This window comes from Cryptomeria japonica, chromosome 9 (genome assembly GCF_030272615.1).
Source record: "Cryptomeria japonica chromosome 9, Sugi_1.0, whole genome shotgun sequence".
Classification (NCBI taxonomy): Eukaryota; Viridiplantae; Streptophyta; class Pinopsida; order Cupressales; family Cupressaceae; genus Cryptomeria; species Cryptomeria japonica.
Genome location: NC_081413.1, coordinates 94,135,773 through 94,150,974, shown reverse-complemented (window position 1 = coordinate 94,150,974; position 15,202 = coordinate 94,135,773).

The window sequence follows — 15,202 nt, the reverse complement described above, 5'->3', positions numbered from 1 at the left end:
AAAAACTGGTAACACATGTTTCCCTTGTTGTTACCTCATTTGAGACTGATAGTGACAAAACTATGAAATTTAAAAGGGTGGATAGGAAGAAGAGAAAATCTCCACCGACACCTGCTCCGTCACCTAAGAAGACAAGGACACTTAGAAAGAAAGAACAGGTTGTGAGAGAGCCTAGTAGTCCAAAGAAGAAGATTACATAGAAGCAATCGACACCAAAGAAATCTGATACACTTTCCTTGATAGAGCTCGTTAACAAAATAACTTGGGATGGCAATCTCAACAATGTCAATAAGTTTTATCATTCTTTTGATGATTCAGATAAGAACACTATTGAAGAAAGCATAATCTTGTATCTAGATATATATAAGTTCTTATTGAAGTCATTGATTTTCTCCGCAATGACTTATATCTAAGACTTGAGGCAAAAAGAATGTCCATCATGGAATTGGATAAGAAATTGAAGGTTGAAGCATTGTTGGTTGTTCATCTAGCTAAGTCTAGACAAGAAATAGATGAATTGATAGCAGAAACTAATATAACTATTTTTGTAAGTGGTCACTAGCAATTAAGCCTCATGGCTGACAAGAAAAAGGAAATCGCAGATGAGACAACAAACAAATGGGATATTTTATTTGTGGAAAAAGAGAAAAGAGAAGAAAAAGAAAGACAAAAAAATGACAAATCTTTTACTAAGGTATATCAAAAGGGAGATAAAGGGAAGAATAAAGTTGGTAGTGTTCTTGACTTAAAAATAAAAGATAACTTACCAACACCGGCTCAGAACAACCCATCGGAAACAACAGAGGCACAATAAGAAGTGCAAAATCAGCCCACAGAAAAGACATCAGAGGAGGAAAAAACAATAGCTTGATCTCGAGTCAAACGTTGTATTCACAATGAAGGTTGGCACTCAGGACATCAACGTTACAATGGATGATACCTCAATTTTAGAAATTGGTAAGGACTAGCCTACTGACACTCATTTAAATATTGATATTGATAAAATAATTGTTGATGATGTAAATAAAGTTGTAGATAAAGAAAGTTTTGAGGAGAAGAAATCAGAATCTGTAAATATTGAAATTTCTGACTCACCGGTCAAGGCAGTTGACACTCAGCAGGATACAAGTAATGATGACATACATATAGATACTACTAAGGTCCTCAATGTTAAGATATCGATAGATAAAGTACAAGAACATACACCATCTGAATTGACAAAGGATAAGAATGAGAATAAGGAAGATGAAGAAATTAAGATAGCTGAACAAAAAACACAAGAAGGGTCAAAGAAAGCAGGAGAAGAGAAGAAAGATAATACAAAACGTAGCATCTCTATCACAAAAGTATTATTGGATTCTATAAAGAAAATAATGGAGTGTAATGCCTTAGAATTTAAGGCTATCAATGATTCTCTAGCGATTTTGCAAATGTTGCACCGGAGTGCAAGGTAGATCATATTGTTGGCTTGATAGGTAAATTGGACACATTGTCCAAATTCATTTCTGCTAACATTCATTCATTAGACAAAATAAATGAGGAGACTATTCAAGAAAAAATTGATAAAGAAAAGGAAGTATTCTTTGGAAAAACAATAAAAGAATGTCCTCAGCAGATTGATACACTTCTACCGGCATTGAATTCTACCATTTTGGAGTATAAGGAATTATACCGAGAAGCTTGTAAACCACATCAACTAACATAAGATATTGATGATCAGATCAGAAAAAATCAAAGGGAAATTGATGATATTGTGAATAATATAATTGGTTCTTCAGAACTAACATTAGTCATAGAACATGAGATGGCTATAAATGAGGAGAAGATTGAAAATCTCGAAAAAGAAAAGGCAAGATTGAAAATGAAAACCAGGGAGTTGAAGAATAAGCTTGGTCCAAGATTGGACAATTTAATCACTCATCAGAATGAACTATCAAAGGTTACAATTCAAGGAGATAGATCACCGGAACAACAAATGCACTATCTTATCAGAATAATCAGACAAATAGAAACAATAATTACTGACAGTATGAAGTTCATGTAGGGTCTGAACTGAGTTCTTGCAGATATTTTTCAAGTTGTACATAGCAGACTTCAGGGTTCTAAGTAAATTTTTGAACTTTTGATATCCTTTTTCATTGATCTCAAAGGGGGAGTGGTATATTGAGAAAAATGTGCTGAGTAAAGTATGTAGAAGATGAACAAATCATTTTCTTAGGGGGAGCACTCACAGTTTTGGATTCATAGTTTTTGATTTTTCTCATGAGTGTTGCCATCAATGCCAAAGGGGGAGATTGTTGACATTATACACTTAGATGAGAAAGGTAGATGTTTTCATTGATGACAACAAGGTTCCACCGGTTCAACCAGCCATAGACTTCACCTACTAGCACCAACAAATACAACAAGGCTTATTCACAACGACATCTAGTTTACATCGACAGAAGATTATACTAGAATTCCAGACTGACTTGACAATAAGTATTGTTTATGCAAAATAAATTATAATGTAAATTATGATTGTATGGCTGACATGTTGTATTGTAAAGACTCATATATTTATGAGTTCTTGTAGGTCATTTAGAAAGAAGCAAGTGGTAATATGAGATAAGATAGGATATGATAGCGAATAGTTGTATATGCATTTTGAGGTGTTTATTTTGGAGCGAATAAGAAGCAGAGAAGAACGAAGACTATTCATTGTAAGAAGAATCATTCGACAGTATACCAGCTAGGGTTTTTGGCGGAGGCAGAACCGGTATCAAATAGAGCATAATAGAGAACTCATCTAGAATTTTGATGCAAGTTGTAAGAGTTCATTTTATGTTTACATCAGTGTGATGTTGTAGTCAGTGAGAGTCCACTTTTGTTGTTGAGCAGTGAGCTCTAGGCAGTTGGCCTTCCTGCATGTACAAGCCCCTTTTGTACTAACTAATATTTATTTATATGGCCAGTAAGTAAATATTGTGGGTCACAAATCCCACCGAGGTTTTTCCCTTACTAGGTTTCCTTGCCAAAATATTTGTGTTATGGTGTGCATTGATGTTGATTCCTTTGTTTCTCTTTACTTCATTATTATTTTCTTACCAACATATTAATCTTAGTTACAGAATTGAAAATAAGTTTAAATCTTTCATTTACCGGTTAGACACTTATTCACCACTCCCTCAATGTCTTTGGGATTAATCAATTATCTAACAAGAAGGTATGGGCTCAAAAGAATACGAGAAAGAGAGATGTTAGAAATTTAAGTTGCAAGAAATTCTAGCAAGAGAGGAATGCTATTGGAGACAAAAATGAAGGGAAGTATGGCTTTAGGAAGGGGACAAAAATACAAATTTCTACCACAAGGCTTCATCTGTAAAGAAGGAGAGAAGAAGATTTATGGAGATCAGTAGGATGGATGAAACCAAAACTCAGAGTATGGAAGAAGCTAACATAAAGGCAACAAATTTCTTTGAAACAATGCTAAATAAAAGGTCACAAGAAAATAAGATATTAAGGGGATAATATCTTAATACAATTCCTAAAATTATAATAGAACAACAAAACCAGGAGTTGGTTAGGGCAGTATCAGTGGAAGAAGTGAAAACAAAATTGTTCCAAAGGAATCCTAATAAGGCTCCTAGCCTCGATGGGTTTTCAGCTAGCTTCTTTCAACGATTTTGGACAATAGTGGCCCAGGATCTTCATAAGACGGTGGAAGAATCAAGGAAAAAGAAAACAATATTAAGATCCATGAACCACACATTCCTAGCCTTTAACCCAAAGAAGAAGATGGTAGATACTATGGGAGACTTTAGACCGATTGCACTATGAAACACTACATACAAGATAAAATCTAAAGTAATTGCTAGTTGCCTTAAAAATGTCCTAAAATCACTCATATCAGAAGAACAAAGTGCCTTTTCCTTGGGGAGATCAGTAGTGGAAGTCATTATAATATCCCATGAAGTAATTCATTGAATGCGAAAATCAAAGCAGGCAGGGATGATCATAAAATTCAACATTATGAAGGCATATGATTCGATGGACAGGTTGTTCTTGAAGGAAATTTTAGACAAATTTGTATTTATGAAGGAATGGATTCAATGGTTGGATGGGTGTATATCAACCCCAACATTCTCAATACTGATGAATGGTGGAGCTCATGGCTTCTTTAGCTCAAAAAGAGGCATTAGGCAAGGTGACCGAATTTCCCCCTTTATATTCTTAATTATGACTAAGGCTTTGGGAAGAGTTATAAACAATTTAAGGGAGGAAGAAAAATGGAATGGAATTAAGGTAGCAGTGGAAGTGACCCCAGTGACTCATAAGCAATTTGTGGATGATACCATGTTTTTTGGTCAATCAAATAGATGGAAAACTAGAACAATTAAATTACTACTTAGCAGATACTGTGAAGCTTCAAGACAACAAATTAATTGGAGCAAGTTAGAGGTTTTCTTCCCTAATACCTAGCTGAGCCTTCAAAGGGATTTGGCTAAGATCTTAAGGCTCAAAGTGGCTAACTTCCTAGAGAAGTTCTTGGGAACACAACTCTTTCAAGGGATGAATAAAAAGGAGTAATGGTTGAATTTAGTCTCAAGAAATGTAGACACGATGAGTGCATGGAAAGGAAAATGGCTTTCTTCAGCAGGAAGATTGCTTATGATAAAATCAATACTTTCATCTCTACCTATATATTCCATGTCATGCTTACAAATCCCAAATGGAATAAATGCAGAAATGAACAAAATCATGAAAAAGATTATTTTGGAATGGAGCAAGTGACCAAAGTAGAATACTACTGATATCATGGGATATATTATGCAAACCAAAAAATGCAGGTGGGGAAGGTCTAAGAAATTTAATGATAACGAACTTGGATATGGGAGCTACATTAGTATGGAACCTATACACAAACAATGATCAGAAATGGGTTACTATATTACGAAGGAAGTATCTGAATTCTAGCAATCCAATCAATATCCTGAAAGTGAGGGATCCTCCTAGAGGCTCGGTAGTAGGGAATTACATCTGGGAAAGTAGAGATATAATAACAAGACACATTACTTGGGAAATAGGTAATGTAGAGTAGACTCTCTTTTGGAAAGACTCATGGAATAACAACAAAATGTTAGATGAATTTTGGAATTTGGATGACTTAAGAAGAGAGACATTAGTGAAATGGGGATTCAAAGTGAAAGATTATGGGGAAGTGCCAATAGAAAATGGGACAAAAAATTGGAAATAGAAATCTTTAGATGAACTGCAAGCTCCAAAAGTTCAAAAAAATACCCTTAAGGCTTTACTAAATGAAAGGTGGATTATACCAACAGATGAACCAGATAGAGTAAGATAGTGTGGATCAAAATTTAAAACCTATAAGGTTGGTTCTAGGATATAAAATTAAACAAATGTCACTAACTAAACAGGACTGGCCATGAAAATTATTATCGAGCAAATATTGCTTGCCCAAAGCAAGGGTCTTTGCATGGCTAGCAATCCAAGGAAAGGTGTTGACTCAAGACTTCCTAAGAAGAATGGGATATCAAGGAGCAAGTAGATGTGTCCTGTGTAAGGAAAGTGAAGAATCGGTAGATCATTTATTATTGGACTGCCATTACTCAAGTAAATGTTGGATGCTCTCATGGATAAGTTAGAATTTTATTGCCCCAAGCCTCGGTATTTTTAAAATTGATTTTAAATATGGAATAGTATGGGGAAGAAAGGCCTATTTGAACCATTGTGATAGGTATCCCCAACAGTGATGATATGAGAGTTATGGAAGGTAAGAAATAGAAGGATATTCTAGGATAAATAAATTTCAGTTGAGATTCTTATCAGGAAAATATAAAATTGGATAGTTGAATTAGTTAATTTAGCAGACAAAGACAAAATGGAAAAAGGATCAACATTTAGTTTATTGGATGAATGCATGGTTAAGAGAATTAAGGGTTTCGATATTCCCAAATATTATCAAAGTGGTAGGAGTAAGAAGCAAAAAGCTAGCAGAGAGAATAATAAATGGAAACCTCCACAAACATGATGGATCAAGATTAATTTTGATGGAGAAGTTAAAGGCAATCTTGGAATGAGAGGAATGGGATGTGTTGTGAGAAATGAGGAAGGTATAACCATATCTCAAGAGTCGAAATCTATAGGATTGACAATTAATAATATTGCAGAAACAAAAGAAGCTTTACTAGGCCTAGATTAGGAATCAAAATTAAAGTAAACAAGATTCATCTTGTTAATAATAATCAATCTATTTGCAATAATAGAGCTTCAAATTGGATAGTGGTCAAATGGTTAAACCCAATGCCAGAGCTTATAACAAAATTGTAGGATTTTAGAGTTATATATAGAGAAGGGAATGGTGAAGCAGATAGGTTAGCAAAAAATGTGGCCAACAATATCTAGTGTCTTAGTTAGAAGGTAAGGTTTTGGCAGTAAATCCAGGTGAACATTCAAGTAGTCAGTAGTGGGAGAAATGTGAGTTAAAAATAATCGATCCCTCTGAAATAGCTGATAAATACATCATGATGAACTTTAAAGGGGGAGTGAAATGATATAAGGAATTTTTGAGCCTAGATAGGAATATAATTATGGCAAGTAAGTGATGGGACTTCAAGGCATATGAATCTAAAAATTTAAATACACTGAGGCTTTAACGAAAAAGTCATTAATGAGGAGAGTAGACAAGACAAGTGATTTTAAAAAAATAAGCATAATTCTCAGAAGATGGATAGCTGGCAGGAAATTGGAATTTGCCTAAGGGTAGGTGACAACAGACACGAATTAATATGACAAGGATAATTTTCTTGAGTATAAGCACCTCCAGACTAGCCTCATGGGAATATTAAATCAATTAATGATGGGAAAGTGAGAAAGTAGCAAGGATTTTTTGGGAAAGGCAAATATGAAAAGGCAAAATGGATTTGAAATTTGATTAAATAAAGAAAAGGTAATAGAAAGTGGGTGAAGTTTCTAGAAAGTGACTCAAAACTAAAATTAGTATTGTACCATAGTATACAATCGTTGATACGATGGAGACCCCAATTCGCTTGATAGCCGGAAAGAGGCAGATGGATTTTTTAGGTAGGACCACAGACAAAAGGCCGAGTTCTATAATAAAAGAGGAGCACCCGTGGGTACTTCATGCAATAAAATCGGTTTTGGGAGAAGATTTCTTAACGACAGATCATAGATATTGTGTCAATTCTAGTATCTCTTCAATGTTTTTGGCATTGGCTTTGGATAGAGGATTAAGCAAGGAGTTGAGTAGGGATCTTACTAAGGAAATATTTAAAACCTAATTATTGGGGAGATTGGAGGAAACTCTAAAAAATTGTGAAGAAAATTGGATTCCCCTACCCAAAGAACTATGACGAAAATGGAGATGAAGTTGAAAAACTGCCAATTATTCTATTGAATGATGAGATTGAGTATCAAGACAACAAAGAAAGAGTAGTAAGGAACCTAAAATTCCAAGCCTAAATTGGATGAATGTGGTGGTCAATTTGGACCCCAACTAGATAGCAAATTACATGGAGTAGGATAATGTGGAGATGCAAAACAAAGGGAACAACTTAGAAGAAGAGGATTCAGAAAGAATATATAATGGGCCAGCGGACAATTTTGTAAATCTAATGCTTGAATCTCAGAAACTCAATAGGCCTATGGGCTCTTTTAGTTATGTATAAGGATGATTTAGACAAGGATTTATTAGTGATGTATTTCTATTTTTTATCAATGATGGGGACATGCCCTATCTAGTAGTTTAATTATCAAAAAAATTATGGGATTAACAATTAAATTATTGGGTAGGATAGGGCCCAAATAGGCTTAAAGTGATCTACGAAATATAACACTAAAGTATGGGTCCAAATAGACTGTGAAATTGTAAAGGGATAGAATTTACTACACTACTTATACAAAGGGATAAATGAGTTGATTTGGATAGAGCATTAGCTAGTTAAGTGAACATAACATATATGTAACACAACATATATAAGATTTTGGTATGTTCTTTTTATAAAGATCAATCAAGTACATTCATCTCATATTTCCTATTGCATCATATACATTTATCTCCTCTATCTTCTACATATTCTCATTCATATTCTTGCATATGTATCCACACTCTATTAAATATATTCTTTTTTTATACATACATCTAGTGGATGAGACATGACCCATCTATTCTATCCCTATCCTAGATGATGTCATTTAAATCTCAAGCTTCACAACCTCTTTGTGGTACAATATGGTAGGTTTTCCTCTAATTGTGTCTACTCTACTATTGTTTTCCTACCAACAATGCAAAAACTTATATGTAGGAAAAAACAAAATCTTAAAAAAATAGAAAACAAGAGAAGGATGAAATTTTGGATTCGTATCCCCACTTTTGGCTATCTCAATAGTTCTAGGTGAATTGGTTTCATCTAAATGGCTTAAGGAAAAACACATTTTCATGAAATAGTTTTTGCTTTTGTATGAAACAACTTTGGCCAAAACTATTGTGGCACCATGAGTTTCAAGGAAATGCTTTTGTATGGAACAACTTTGGCCAAAACTATTCACACAAAAACAAAAAGAAAGTCTTTCTTGAGGTTACAGGTTTTAGATAAATGAATTTCAATTAAAAACCATTCACCTATAAGGTGTGAGTTGGTAGCTCATATGGCACATTAACACTTCATTTGAGACAAATTTAATTATTAAAGTGCATTTTTGACTTCACATTTTTTGAAATATGATTTCTTTAATGAAAATAGAAAAATACTCTTTGATAGGACTCAGAGAAAAATTTTAAAAAATATATTTTTTATTATTTTAATTATTAATTTATTAAGTTACTTCAAATAAGTCCTTATATAATCAAACATTAAGCTAATTATAGCTTTAATAACATATAATAAATTTTATTTAAAAGTTTAGAAAAAATATGATACAATAGCACAGATATGAAAAGATTTTTTTTTTTTTTGTTTTTTTACATGATAAATAGTGTTCCAGTTAACTTGTAAATGTAAAATCCATGAACATTAATATGAACAGAGTAATTTTGCAAGGCGTGATTGAAATAATAATAATAATAATAATAATAATAATAAAAAAAACCGTTTATTCCAAAATAAAAAATATTCTCATATGATAATATATCATATCCATATATTGACTCTTATTTCTCCCCCTCAACAAACACAAATTCATCCCAAATCCCATCAAATACATGAATTTCTAACAATTTAGACAATCACAATCAACCCTTTCAAACATTTCAGGAGGAAAATGAAAATTATTGGAATGCCTGGACGAGCAAAGCAGAGAGCAGTCCCACCAATACAAAAGCATAGCCATTCATGTTCTCCTTAATCCCCACACCTGCAACAAATCAGAAAAAAAAACACACAAAAGTTTTAGTTATAAGCACTGTATAGCATGCTACTGATAAAAATAAGAATACAGAAATATAGATTATAGTGGTGGAGATTTGAATAGCTGACCATGGCTTGTAGGGGCATGAGCATGGTTTGAAGGGGCTGCAGCAGGGGCACCATTAACCTCTATCACTTGAAACAGAACAACACTGAGCACCATCACTGTGAAAACAAGCTTAAGACCTCTAACACAGAATGCCATCTTCTATGAAATATTGTGCTCTGAGATTGCTCTTCTAATTGAGTAGAGATGCTTTTGGATGCCTCCTGAAATGCTAAGGAAGTCCAGAGGATGAATATATATTGAAATGAAATAGGGATGGGGATCATATATAAACATGAAGAGGAGCGGTTACTTAGTTGGGGAAGGTGTTATTTAAATATGACTGAGTCAATTCACAATGACAACCAGCTTAGAGTGTACATACAACTGCTACAGCATCTTCTACCTGTTCCATGAAATTAAAAATGAAATGTCAAACTTAAACCTGGTAGAGAGTGATGGAAACTATGAAAAAAGGTTTGGTTTTATTTTTTTATTATTACTGTTGCTTACCTTATTTTATGGAGCTAATTAAAACATGAAGAAGAATAATAAGTTATTAAATTGTTAAGTAGTAAGAGTTATAAATTCAGTAGTTTTCAAACTATTGGATAGGTCTTGGTAATTAAATATTGATTTCTAATTTATATTGATATTTTTTTTATTTAGTGTTGGAGTTTTGTTATTGGTGAAAGAAATGGTTAAATAAAAATAATGAACTTTGTTGGTGTACAAGGTTCTAAAATAGTAGAAAGTAGGCAAGTTTATGAAGATGTATTACAAGCGTTGCAACTTTTGAGCTTTAAGTTGAGATGGTGGAGAACCATGAGTATCATGCCTATGAACACTATATGTTAACATTTTTGAGTGAATTAATCTTAATAAGAATATGTCAACATAATTTTAACAACCAAACATTCTGCATTATCTCAATGATCAAGAAATACTTATAGATAAATAATTTCAAAACTAAATTTATTAGTTTCTTATTATATTTATATAAAACAATTAAAATTATTAAACAAAATTTATATTATTTAAATAAATTAAATTTAAAAAATAATAAAAATTCTATACCAATACCCCCAACAAGTTATTTATCATATAATATTAAAAATTTATAAATAAAATCAAAACTTAAATTCTAATTAATATATTAAATTAAAAATACGAAAAAAATTTATATAAAATTCAAGCAATTTCAAACAATAAACCATCTATTATAATATCTAAAACTAACAATTAAAATTTCAAATATAAAACACTTAAAAAAGATCGTATTTTAAACTTAATTACAAATTTACCTTAAAGAAACTCTGTCTTATCATACAATATTATTCGGAGGACAACTAACGAACAATTGCATATATTCCTTCCCCAACAGATTTTAAATAAACAGTTAAAAAAATTGATTGTAAATCTGGGATAAAAGTTTAAGCTTGCTTTTTAAACATTTGAAAAGGTCAACGGAGGCCAGATCCATTCCCAACAACTTTACTTTTCTTTTTATTATTATTATAACTATATTTTGGTTTGCGTGGTCTGTAATTTTATTGCTAAACATTTATTATGTTCCGGTTATCTAAGCATGAAAATAGCAATAGAATTATTTTGGTTTTTAATATTATGAAGTTAAGGGAATTTCGAATTAAATATACCTACATTAATTTTGTGTGTGTAAACATAATCAAAGGTAGTGAAGAATATCTTTTGATTTTTCTTGAAGCTCAAGATTCTGAATATGATTGCGTTTAATTAATTTATAAATTTGAAGTTCTGAAATGGATTCAAAGTAAGACAAAATGAATTATTCATATTTTGGGATGGTGAACCTTCACATTTAAGACCTCTCTATTAAAGGTGAGAATAGTTGGACTGTTATCTTTAGAATGATAATTTATTTTTATTATTTTTAATTATAACTTCACAATTTAAAAAAAAAATCTTATAAAATTAAAAAAGAAAAAATATTAATAACAAAAATCACATGATTTCTTATCTAAAATAAGAATTTTTTATATGATTAAAATTTTACTTATCTCCTAGTGAATTGAAATAAAAATAGATTTTTTATAATCCACAAAATTCAAAAATTTATTTTTTAATATAGAGAACTTATGGTAATATGAATCTAAGAAAAAAAAATTGAATTATTTGAAATGCAAAATAAGAAACATTAATGTTATGATGCAGTCTTATCTGTCTTAGATTCATTAATATAATTAAAATGAATCCTACCATTATTGCTAGGGGCAGGAGAAGGGGCCTGGTCATGAGCATAGATATTTGGAAGAGCAGTTGCAATGATTAGGATCACCATTATGATATAACCCATCTTCACTGCCATTTTTACATTATGGAAAAAAAGATTAATTACTTTCTTTTGAGTAAGATTGGTTGTGAATAGGAGTTGAGAAGATTGCACATGGAGGATTGCAAAGATGGACTTATAAAGGAGAAAATGGGCGAAGAATTAAAGGAAAGGAAAGCTTATGTATCACTTTAATCGAATTGACCATAATTAAATAGTTTCCAAAAAATTTCAAGTTTTATAGTCTTTATAGTCTTTATTTTAGTTTAAAGTGTAGACACCTAAAAATGTCTCATTGATCATGTACTAATTATTCCTCTAATTGATTAAATAATTCTTTAATTATTTAATTAAGTTAACCAATTATTCGACTAAATTCATTTTATTTAATTTCTTCTAATTTCATATTTCCTCATCATCTTACTAATTATTCTATTTCTTATTCTATAATCATTTAATCATTTTAATCATTTTTCTAAATATTAATTAAATATTTATTATTTAATTAATTCTAATTAATTCCCCAATTTGAATAATCTTTATTATTTAAATAAATTAATTCTCAATTTCTATCTCAATCCTATCATCATTTAATCATTCAACCCTTTTCTAAATATAAATTAAATATTTATTATTTAATTAATTATGATTTAATCCTTTAAATTAAATAATCTTTATTATTTAATTTAAATAGTTTCTTTAAATCATTTAATTAAATAATTAATTCTTCTATTTCCAAATCCACCCCAAATTCTAATTTCATTTAATTTTATATTCTTCTAATTTCTTCCAAATTCAAATACATGTACATGATTTCAAAAACCAAATTGAAAATCAAAGTCAAGTTCTAAATATATTCAAATACTAAATTGAATTTAAATTAATTCAATTATTTGAATAGATCTCATACAAAGATTTAATTAAAAATCTAAGTCTAAATGCAAGCACATGCTAAATTAATTAATTCCATCAATTAATTAATTAAATCATTTATCTCTCCAATCTCTATTTCTATCTTTTAGTTAGCTTTTTCTAAATTAAGCTTTCTTTGTCATCCTCTTTATTTCCTTCAATCATTCTTTTTCTTCCTTTTTTAAGCTTTTTCTCAATGAGTTGACTCAATTAATCTATTTAATCTATGAGTTCCACTCCTACCATTAATAGTTCAACTATCAAATTTCATTTGAGCTCACCTGAGTTCCACCTCTTGATCAATTTGTTCCACCTTTCATTCAATCTTCTTCAATTTTCTATAAATTGAGCATCCAATCTACAGTTTCAATCATCATGAACTTCAAATCTTTGTGTCACTTGCAGGTTACCAATGCAATATTTGAGATTCATCATACCACAGAGAAGAGAAGAGCAATGGAAGCGATATGCAATCTTGGAATAAGAAGTTTTAGTTTGATTTGAATGGTTTATAATTCTTATTTCTTGATATTGCATTATTTCATTGTCTTGTTTGTTAGATTCTTTGATTAGATAGGGATTCATGATTTCCCTTTGATTTTAATTGATACATTTCTGATTTAAGATGAATTCTACATGCACACATTTTGGTGAACTCGATGTGAACTAACAACAATTTAACCTTTTCTGTCTTCTGTGTGATTTTTGCAGATCATACGGATTTTTTTAATTTTTTTTCAAGTTGCACGAATTTTGAGAACAAATTCTTCGTCATGCAATCGAGTTTACATCGTCATGCAATCGTATAGACAACATTACACATTCGACCCTTTGGGGTCATGCATTCATTCTGACAGGGTCACGCAATCACCTTGTCCAAAATGTGCAATCATCCTTTCTGGATCACGCATTCGCAGGAAGCATTGTTGTCTAATTTTTTCTTTCATCTGTTATTTCATTTGTCTAATTCTATCTAAAATTGGGTTAATCTGGAATCAAATTGCTTCTATTTCATGATTTGATTATAACAGTTTATGGCAAGAAAAGTACAGTTTAGGATCTCAGGTGCAAGAAGGATGAAACAACAAAGAAGAGAAGCCAAACGCTATCAAAAGATTCTCAAGGCAGAAAAATTGATACATGAGTCGGAAGAGCAACTGGCCTTTGATAGATATAATAGCTTAGTTCTTTCTTATCAAGTTAAATATGATCTAATCAATATTGAATGGATGATGAGAGATTTGGCTAGGGTTTCACAATTGATTTTGCAGGTTCCTGATCGGGTTTAGTTTTTATTTTTTTTATTTTAAGTTTTTAACTTTTGTTGTTATTTGTCTATCTATCACGACCTGTTAGTGCTATGAAATCGATCAGATATCATCACTCATTAGCTCTGTCAGAATTACGCATTCACTCTATGAGGTTCACGCATTTGGTCTATAAGTATCACGCAATAGAACATGTATTGTTACGCATTCGCTTCTGTCAAGTTTTGAGTTTTTGTTTTCTATTAGTTTCATTTTACTACTAATATTCTATTTATAGCTTGTGGCAGATTTGCAGAGAGGATTAGATTAGTATTTTTTGCATGCATCACCTCACACTTCATTTTTTTGGTGCTTAAAATCAACAACAGTTAAAATGGGCATGCATGGATAATCTCGCACTTCGTTGTTGGTGCTTAAAATGAACATGGGCTAAAATGGGCATGCATGGATAGTTTCACACTTCGTTGTTGGTGCTTAAAATGAACATGGGCTAAAATTGACATGCATGTATCTCACACTTGGTTTTTTGTTGCTTAAAATCAACGAATGGTTAAAATTGACATGTATGCCTTCATATTTCGAATTGGTGTTTGAAATAGACATGCACATGTCAATCTAACACCTAAATTTGGGTTATAAAATGAACGTGAATTAGGCTGCATTAGATTAAATCATTTATCTTTTTCTTAAGGTAAATAATTTTTATTGTGTTTGAGATGGACCTACTGTTGCACTAACTAACTTTCCACCTGCCTTTGGGGTCTTGGGAGAAAGAAGGAAGTTGACAATGACATCTATATTTTATTTTATTCTACGTAGTGAGGGGTATCTTTGACTAGGGATTTCATCACCCCATAGAGGTACTTCGAATTGGGATGCATTGGGGATATAATCTCTCCCAGCATACTCTCGAGCGGGTTTTTCGAGCCACTATATAAATATACTGGTCAAGCGGCTAGAGTGTTGAGTGAATTCAACGTATGTGGGGGCCTTCCCTGCACCGATAAGCTCAACTAAAGTCTTAAGTGGCTTTCTCTGAGAATTCATCATTGGATCAAGACCCCTCAAAACCTAATACTAAGAACCAATTTAGTTGCCAAAAATCCTACATTCAGTGATTCTGGGAGTGTGGATCATACCCCATAGATACCCTTCATGTACCTTACACTATGATATAGAAATCCCTTGGCTATAAGATCTTAGGATCTTCGGGGTAAGAGAGATTGGCATGCCTGAGAAG